Source organism: Hemiscyllium ocellatum, chromosome 40, assembly GCF_020745735.1.
Source record: "Hemiscyllium ocellatum isolate sHemOce1 chromosome 40, sHemOce1.pat.X.cur, whole genome shotgun sequence".
NCBI classification, from domain to species: domain Eukaryota; kingdom Metazoa; phylum Chordata; class Chondrichthyes; order Orectolobiformes; family Hemiscylliidae; genus Hemiscyllium; species Hemiscyllium ocellatum.
Genome location: NC_083440.1, coordinates 17,694,825 through 17,703,720, shown reverse-complemented (window position 1 = coordinate 17,703,720; position 8,896 = coordinate 17,694,825).

Here is an 8,896-nt window from a genome sequence, read left to right as displayed (position 1 = left end):
AATCTTCAGACATAGACAAGACAGTGAAAGGAAACCAGACGATTGAGGCCCTGCAAAACTAGACAAATGCTATAGCTGCAGCTGAGGATAACAATGCTTTACATGACCAGCAGTCCAAGAGCACCTTGTTAATTATTTGTGCAGGTTCACGTGCAAATAAAACTGAGATGTTCTTTAACCCGATCAGGAGAAGTCATTTGTTACAATGGTTAATGTAGTTCTTTGTTACAATGAATTGTTCCAAATTTCTGGCAACAGATCACGTCAAATCGATTAATTATGAAAGAGATAATGCACCAAACTGACAAATTGGTATGGAGAGCAACCATGAACACAATTAAGCGACACACAGAAACGTGGTACAGGATTGAAAGTGGAACCTGATGAGTGATATTATGGTGTACTATTACATTGATGATGTTGAACAGAAGATCTATTGGTGCATTGCCAGCATGCAAACATAGATACATTTAAAAACGCTACTTTTCCCGCCGATGAGTAACACAATAAGCATCAAGTTGATTGAACTGGAGAAACAAAATAATATACCAGTGTCCACTGAGGTTGATATGGAGATTGCTGTTGTGAATCAATTTCTAAGACTATCAAAACACCATGAAAAACCCTCACTTTCGTTAACAACTCATCTTGTGCAGGATAATGGAACAATCCAAAAATCCACTGAACTATTTGTCCAGGATTATTAAGGAATATTGCCATCACATCAATAAGGCATCATATAATGCGAAATGTAGTTGGGGGGGGGGGGGAGGCAAAGGTTTGATGAGGTTGCTGTAGAAGTTTCTCATTTTGATAGAAAAAGGACAAATTACTGAAGAAGCGCAGCAGTTCCAGAAAGAGAATGCACAGTTGATGTTTGAACAAGGGTCACTGGACTGGAAACGTAAATTCTGTGTTCTCTGTAGGAATGCTTCTGGACCGGCTGTTTAGCAATTTCCGTTTTTGTTTCAGATTTCCAGCAGTCACAGCATTTCTTTTTGTTCCGTTAGTAGTTACGTCTTATTGACACTGAGAATTCAAATGAGTATGTCCAGTGTGGAGTACAAGCAAAGAGGAAGTTACACAAACAAATGTTTGGCTGACCAGGAAGAGCTAAAGCCGCAAGAATGGGATAGTAAATTTCTTTCACCACATAATGGTCGGTTTTCCCGTTCTTAATGACGGCGCATATCTTATATTGCAGCTGAAACGTCCTGGCTGAATCATGGCAGTGTCAGCTGAGCAGAAACAAAATTAAAGCAACAGAAAACCTCAAAGGAGTGAAACAGGTGATATCATCATAGAAATGTTTAGAATCATTTAACACACGTATGCAGTGGATAGCGAGTATGATGATGCATCAAATAAAAAAGAAAAGTTAACAATGGAATTCAAACATTAAAAAAACTTACAAATGAGAAGACAGAGTTTCAAAGTATTAGTGTCATTTTTGCTACTACACAATTCATGCATGCCTTTCTCACATGTATCACCCTGACTTTGCCATTGGCCAGCACATGATCCCTCATCTTAATCCTGTCAGACAGTAATCCTCTAATTGTAATCAGGAAGAGCACACAGCCCTCTGCGATTATGAAAAAGGGAGATTGGCTGTGGTCAGACGAAGATCGAGGCTATACAAGTATCAATGTGCATTTGCATCTGAGGGTGTGAGCATGCTTGTGACTGTGACTGGTTGCATGCTGGTGCACTGTGTGAGAGAGGTAGAATGTAGCATGTACGAGGAAAGTGCATAGAAGATTAACTTGTGAGAGACAATTGACTATGGCTGTACACTGAATCACGTGTAATAGTTGTGGATACCATAACGTTTCTTTGGGATAGAAAAGAAAAACGTAAATGCAATATGCAAAACGTTGGAAAGGGTTTCTCAGATTTTATTAAATGTGCTAGGAAATGTCTGCAATATATCGACTTTCAGACAGCTTTGGACAAAATCTCACTTAAGAGGTTGTTAACTAAGATAGAAACCTTGAGAACTGAGCGTAAAATGCTAACTTAAAGAGTCTTACAGCACGACCTCTGATTGAAAATACCATCCTTCATGTTGTGTGCATTATCGCCATGCTAACTGGAATAGGTTTCTAACTGATCTAGCAGCTCATGTCTGGGCATCCATGAGGCGCTATGGGCTATCAAAACCAGCAGAGCTGTGCCCCAGCACAACTTAATCTTCATTGTCTGGCACATCCCCGACTCAACAGTTACCATTAAGCCAGGGGATCAAAACTACTTTAATGGAGAGTGCAGGAGCACCTACCAGTAGCATCAGCAGACATAACTGAATATAAGATACCAAGCTGTGAAGCTACCAAAGATTACTTGCAAGTGATAGATAGATGTAAGTGATCTCATAACAAGGATCAGATCTAAGCTCTGCAGTACTTCCACATCCAGTCATTGATGGTAGTGCACAATTAAACATTTCACTGGAGGAGGGCCGCCACAAATATCCCTATCTTCAACGATTGAGGTGCCCAGCGCATTAATGCAAAAGATAAAGCTGCTGCATTCGCAACAATCTTCAGTCAGAAGTGTCGAGTGTGTGATCCGCATCGGGCTCCTTCTGTCAACCCCAGTATTACAGATACCAGTTTCCAGCTAATTCAATTCAATTCATGTGATATCAACAAAACGTTGTACTGCAAAGACAACAGGCCTTGGTAACATTCCGGCATAGTGCTGAAGACGTGTGCACCAGAACTTGCTACTGACCTAGCGAAGCTCATCCAGTACAACTACAAACTGGCATCTAACCGACAATATGGAAAATTGCACAGCTATGTCTTATGCACAAAACGCAGGACAAATCCGACCCGGCCAATTACAACCCAACCAGTTTATCGCCATCATCAGTATAGTGACTGAAGGGGTCATCACTGAAGTTATCAAGCATCAGCTGCTCATCAATAGCCTGCTCAGTGATGACCAGTTTGGCATTCGCCAGGGTCACTCAGTTCCTGATCTCATTACAGCCTTGTTTCAAACATGAATTCCAGAGGTGGGATGAGAGCGATAGCTGTTCACATCAAAGCTGAATGTGACAGAGTTTTGCACCAAGGATCACTGACAAAACTGGAATCAATTGGGATCAGGGTGCAAACACTCCGCTGGCTCAAAAAGTCATACCTGGCCCAAAAAGAACATCAGTGTTTTTTGTGGAGGGTCAGTCATCTCAACTCCATGACATTTCTGCAAGAAAATCTCAGAGAAATATCCTGGACACAACATTGTTCAACTGCTTTATCAATGACTTTTCCTCTGTCATAGGGTAAGAATGTTTACCGACTATTGCAGTGTGGAACCCTATTTGCAATTCCACATATACTGAAGAAGTCCATGATCAAAAGCAACAAGGTCTTGGCGATATGCAGATTCAGCTGACGAATGACATGAGATATTTCCTTTCTGAACCATTTCAAGGTTCACAACATTTTTCCAATAGGAAGGAGACATGAATTGCAATATTCCAGCAGTGGATTAGATTAGATTAGATTACTTACAGTGTGGAAACAGGCCCTTCGGCCCAACAAGTCCACACCGACCCGCCGAAGTGCAACCCACCCATGCCCCTACATTTACCCCTTTCCTAACACTACGGGCAATTTAACATGACCAATTCACCTGACCCGCACATCTTTGGACTGTGGGAGGAAACCGGAGCACCCGGATGAAACTCTCGCAGACACGGGGAGAACGTGCAAACTCCACACAGTCAGTCTCCTGAGTCGGGAATTGAACACGGGTCTCAGGCGCTGTGAGGCAGCAGTGCTAACCACTGTGCCACCATGCCGCCCAAATGAACTGTACAGCCGCAACGTGACGTCCCAACGCCTATACTCAATAATCTGACCAAAAAAGGAAAGCATACCAAACGATGCCTTCATTAACCTATCCACCTGCCACTCTGCTTTCAAGAATCTATGAACCTGCACTCCAAATTCTCTTTGTTCAAGAACATTCCCTCGGACCTGACCATGAAGTGAATAAGTCTTGCAAAAATCTGCTTTCCCAAAATGCAGCACTTCTGGTTTATCGAAATTAATCTCAATCAAGTGGAATATAATTGAAGGAATGGGGTGCTTTTAATCATGCAAGTCACAGCTATCTGTAAGAATAACAGCGTGTTTGTGGTAGGGGATTTTAACTTTCCAAACATAGACTGGGACTGCCATAGTGTTAAGGGTTTATATGGGAAGAAATTTGTTAAGCGTGTACAAGAAAAAAAATATGATTCAGTATGTGGATGCACCTACTAGAGAAAGTGAACAACTTGACCTACTCTCGGGAAATAAGGCAGGACAGGTGACTTAAGTGTCCATGGGGGAGCACTTTGGGGCCAGCGACGATAATTCCATTAGATATAAAATAGTGATGAAAAAGGATAGACCGGATCTAAAACTTGAAGTTCTAAATTGGAGAAAGGCTAGTTTTGAAGGTATGAGACAAGAACTTTCAAAAGCTGATTGGGGGCACATGTTCGTAGGCAAAGGGATTGCTGGAAAATGGGAAGCCTTCAAAAATGAGATAACGATAATCCAGAGAAAGTATATTCCTGTTAGGTTGAAAGGAAAGGCTGCTAGGTATAGGGAATGCTGAATGACGAAAACAATTGAGGATTTGGTTGAGAAAAAGAAGGAAGCATAGATAAGGTATAGACAGAATAGATCGAGTGAATCCTTAGAAGAGTATAAATGCAGTAGAATACTTAAGAGGGAAATCGGGAGAGCAAAAAGGGGCCATGAGGTAGCTTTAGCAAATAGTGTTAAGGAGAATCCAAAGGGTTTTTATCAAATATATTAAGGGAAATATGGTAACTAGGGAGCGAATAGTGCCCCACAAAAATAAGCAAGGCAGCCTTTGTGTGGAGGTGCAGGAGATGGAGTAGATACTAAACGAATATCTTGCATTTGTGTTTACTGTGGAGAAGGACATGGAAGACATAGAATGTGGAGATGTAAATGGTGACATCTAGAAAAAAATGCTCACATTACAGAGGAGGAGGTGCTGCATATGTTGAAACGCATCAAGTTGAATACATCCTCAGGACCTGATCAGGCGTACCCTGGAAATCTGTCAGAAGCTGGGCAAGTGATTCCTGGGTCCCTTGCTGAGAAATTTGTGTTATTGATAGTCACAGGTGAGGTGCCATAAAACTGGAGATTGACTAACGTGGTACCATTATCAAAGAAAAGTGGTAAGGACAGGCCAGAGAACAATAGACTGGAGAGCCCGATGTCAGTGGTGAGCAAGTTGTTGTGATCCTGAGGGACAGGATGTACACATATTTGGAAAGGTAAGGACTGATTAGGCATAGCCAACTTGACTTTGTGTATGAGAAATCATATCTCACGAGCTTGACTGACTTTCCTAAAAATAAACAAAGTGGATTGATGAGGGTGGAGCGGTTGACATGATATATATAGACTTCAGTAAGATGTTTGACAGGGTTCCAACCGGGAGACTGGTTAGCAAGGTTAGTTCTCGTTTAATATAGGGAGAACTAACGATTTGGATACAGAATTGGCTCGAAGATAGAAGTCAGAGGGTGCTGGTGGACGGTTGTTTTTCAAACTGGAAGACTGTAACCAGTGGACTGCCACAAGGATTGATGCTGAGTCCACCACTTTTCGTCATTTATGCAAAGTATATGGACATGAGCATGGGAGGTATAGTTAGTAAGTTTGCAGATGACCTCAAATTTGGAGGTGCAGTGGACAGATAAAAAGGTTACCTCGGAGTACAACGGGATCTGAATCAGATAAGCCAATAGGCTGAGAAGTGGCACATGGAATTTAATTCAGATAAATGTGAGATGCTGCATTTTTGGAAAACAAATCTTATGGACTCATGCACTCAATGGTAAGGTCCTAGGGAGTGTTGCTGGACAAAGAGATCTTAGATTGCAGGTTCACAGCTCCTTGAATGTAGCGTGGCAGGTAGATAAAATAGCGAAGGTGTTTGGTATGTTTTCTTTCATTATTCAGAGCATTAAGCAAAGGAATTGAGAGGTCATGTTGCACCTGTACAGCGTGTTGATTAGGTCACTTTAGGAATATTGCATACAATTCTGCTCTGCTTCCTATCCAAAGGATGTTGTGAAATTTGAAAGTGTTCAGAAAAGATTTACAAAATGCTGCCAGGATCGGAGGTTTTGACCTACAGGGAGAGGCTGAATAGGCTGCGGCTATTTCACCTGGAGCATCTAGGGTGGAGTGGGGACCTCATAAATATTTATGGAATGTAAGGAGCATGGATAGGATAAATAAGTGTCTTTTCTCTGGGGTGGCCGAGCCAAAACTAGAGGACATAGATTTAGGGTGGGAGGGGAAAGATATAAAAGGGACATAAGGGACAACTTTTTTCACACACATGGTGGTGCATATATGGAAAGAGCTACCAGAGAAAGTGGTGAAGGCTGGCATAATTGCTTAATTTAAAAGGCATCCGGATGGGTGTATGAATAAGAAGGCTTTAGAGGTATGTGGAAGAAGTGGGTACTGCAGATGCTGGAAGTCAAAGTGCCCATTCGAGTGGTGCTGGTAAAGCACAGCAGGTCAGGTAGCATCCGAGGTGCAGAAAAATCGAAGTTTCGGGCAAAAGCCTTTCATCATGGGTCAAGTGCTGGTGAATTGGACTAGCTTAGGTTGGAGTATCTGGTCGACATGGACAAGTTTGACAGAAAGGTCTGTTTCCATGCTGTATATATCTATGACCCTCCGACTCTTTCTAAACTGATGGAGTTTAGAAGGATAAGGAAGGATGTTATTAAAACATACAAAATATTGAGGTTTAGATAGAGTGGACGTGGACAAAATGTTTACTCTAGTACTAGATAGGTCCCGAGGCCACAGTTTTGGAGTGAAGGAACGACTCTTTAAAACTGAGACGAGGAGGACTTCTCCAGTCAATTTCCCAACGAAGGGGGCGAATATGTGTCTTTTAGACAGAGTTGGATATGTCCTAAACTAGTAAGAGAACAAGGGGTGCAGTGAAAAGGCAGAAGAATGGGGTTGAGAAACAAATCAGCCACAACATTTGATCGAACGTTGGAGCAAACTCAATGGCCTAACTTTGCTTCTACATCGTCTGGTCTTATGGTGAAGAGAGAACATTATTTGGTTTAATCTGCTGCAGCCTCCATGAATCCCCTCCCTTTTTCCTGGGAGACAATGCTTCCCCGTCCAGCCCTCTTTTTTTTGCATTAGTTTCATTCCCCCTTGTGGACAGCATCATTGTCCAACTTTAATGAGTTTCCCCTTGATAATTTCTTGCCTCAAACAAACAAAAAATACAACTGATAACATTACAAAACACAAACAAAACCAGAAATGGATGAAGAGACTCAGCAGGCCTGGCCACTTCCGTGGAGAGAGAAAGCAAAGCTAATGTTTCTTCAGGTGCAGTGACCATTCTTCTCATCGCACATGTTTCTATCACTGACAAACTATTGTCAGCTGCTCACGGTCCCTATAAACAGCTATTGATTCTCCCAATACTGACCATTACTCATTCCTTTACATGCTGTTTTCTATCTTTCTGAGATCTAACTCCATCAATCACATATTTCTCCATCAGCTGAACACCCCCATCTACAAGATATAAATATTTTCCTAGCTACAGTCAGTTCTGAAGAATGCTCACTGCATATGTCGGAGAAAATGAGGACTGCAAATGCTGCAGATTGGAGTCAAAAGTGTGGCACTGGGAAAGCACAGCGGGTCAGGCAGTATCCGAGGAGCAGGAGAGTCAACGTTTCGAGCATAAGCTGTTCATCATTTCATACATATTTACGAAGAAGAACGAGGTTTTGACTTGCCTGGGACTGCATTGTCCATGTATTGACACAAAATTGACAACAGATGTAAGGAAAGCAGTTCGCTAACACCTTCTCAAAATTAACGTGAAATTAGCTATAATTGCCAACTCAACCAGTGAAAACCAAATCCCATGACTTAACATATATTGCTGTTAAAGTTATAAATGTGTGTCTGCTATTGACTGATGCTTCAGAAGGTTATTATAAATTTTTACACCTCTAATGCATCAGCCAATAGCAATTGCAACACAATGAATATTGGAAACACCACATGTTACATCAGTATTGTTCCAAATGAGGTCAGCTATTGTTTGCCAAGCACCAGTGCAAGAATAGTTGCGCTTGAAAAATGTTGCATGGCTGTAATAATAGAGTCACCCTCATTGCAACAGTTGTTGCTTCTCTGGTTAGCACAACGGTATATGTTATACAGTACATTCGATTGCTGTCAGGCGAGGTGATGGCCGTGTGGTATTACAATGGGACTGTTAATTTCGAGACCCAGGGAATATTGTGAGGATCTCGGTTCAAATTTCAAAAAAAGGATGATGAAGTTTGAATTCAATAAATAGGAAATTTGAATTAAAAGTCAAGTGATAGCGAACTGTTGGAAAAACCAATTCGGCTCACAAATGTCCTTTTAGGGAGAAAACTGTTGGCTTTATGTGATTCCAGATCCACAGTAGTGTGCTTGACTCTGAACGACACTCTGAAATAGTCAATAAATGCTGGTCAGGAATGCTTTAACACATGACCTTACTGTTTAAAATGTCTTTGATGCAGCTGCAGTGGTGGATATGAGCCTTTCCTATGACAGTCTGATCAATGTTTGCATACATGCTCACATTACGATTGGTAGCATAGTGTGCACGGATATTATCAATGAGCAGCAGAGCCATTTCTTATCTTCGTGTATGGCCGTCAAGGTATCGGAAAGATGCTTAAACGTACTGTAATCGTGAGGCATCACAATTCTCTAATGAACATTGCCTCTCAAATGCACACCTGATGTTATAACTGGTAATAGAGGAAGAATGTTAGTATTATTGTATCTAC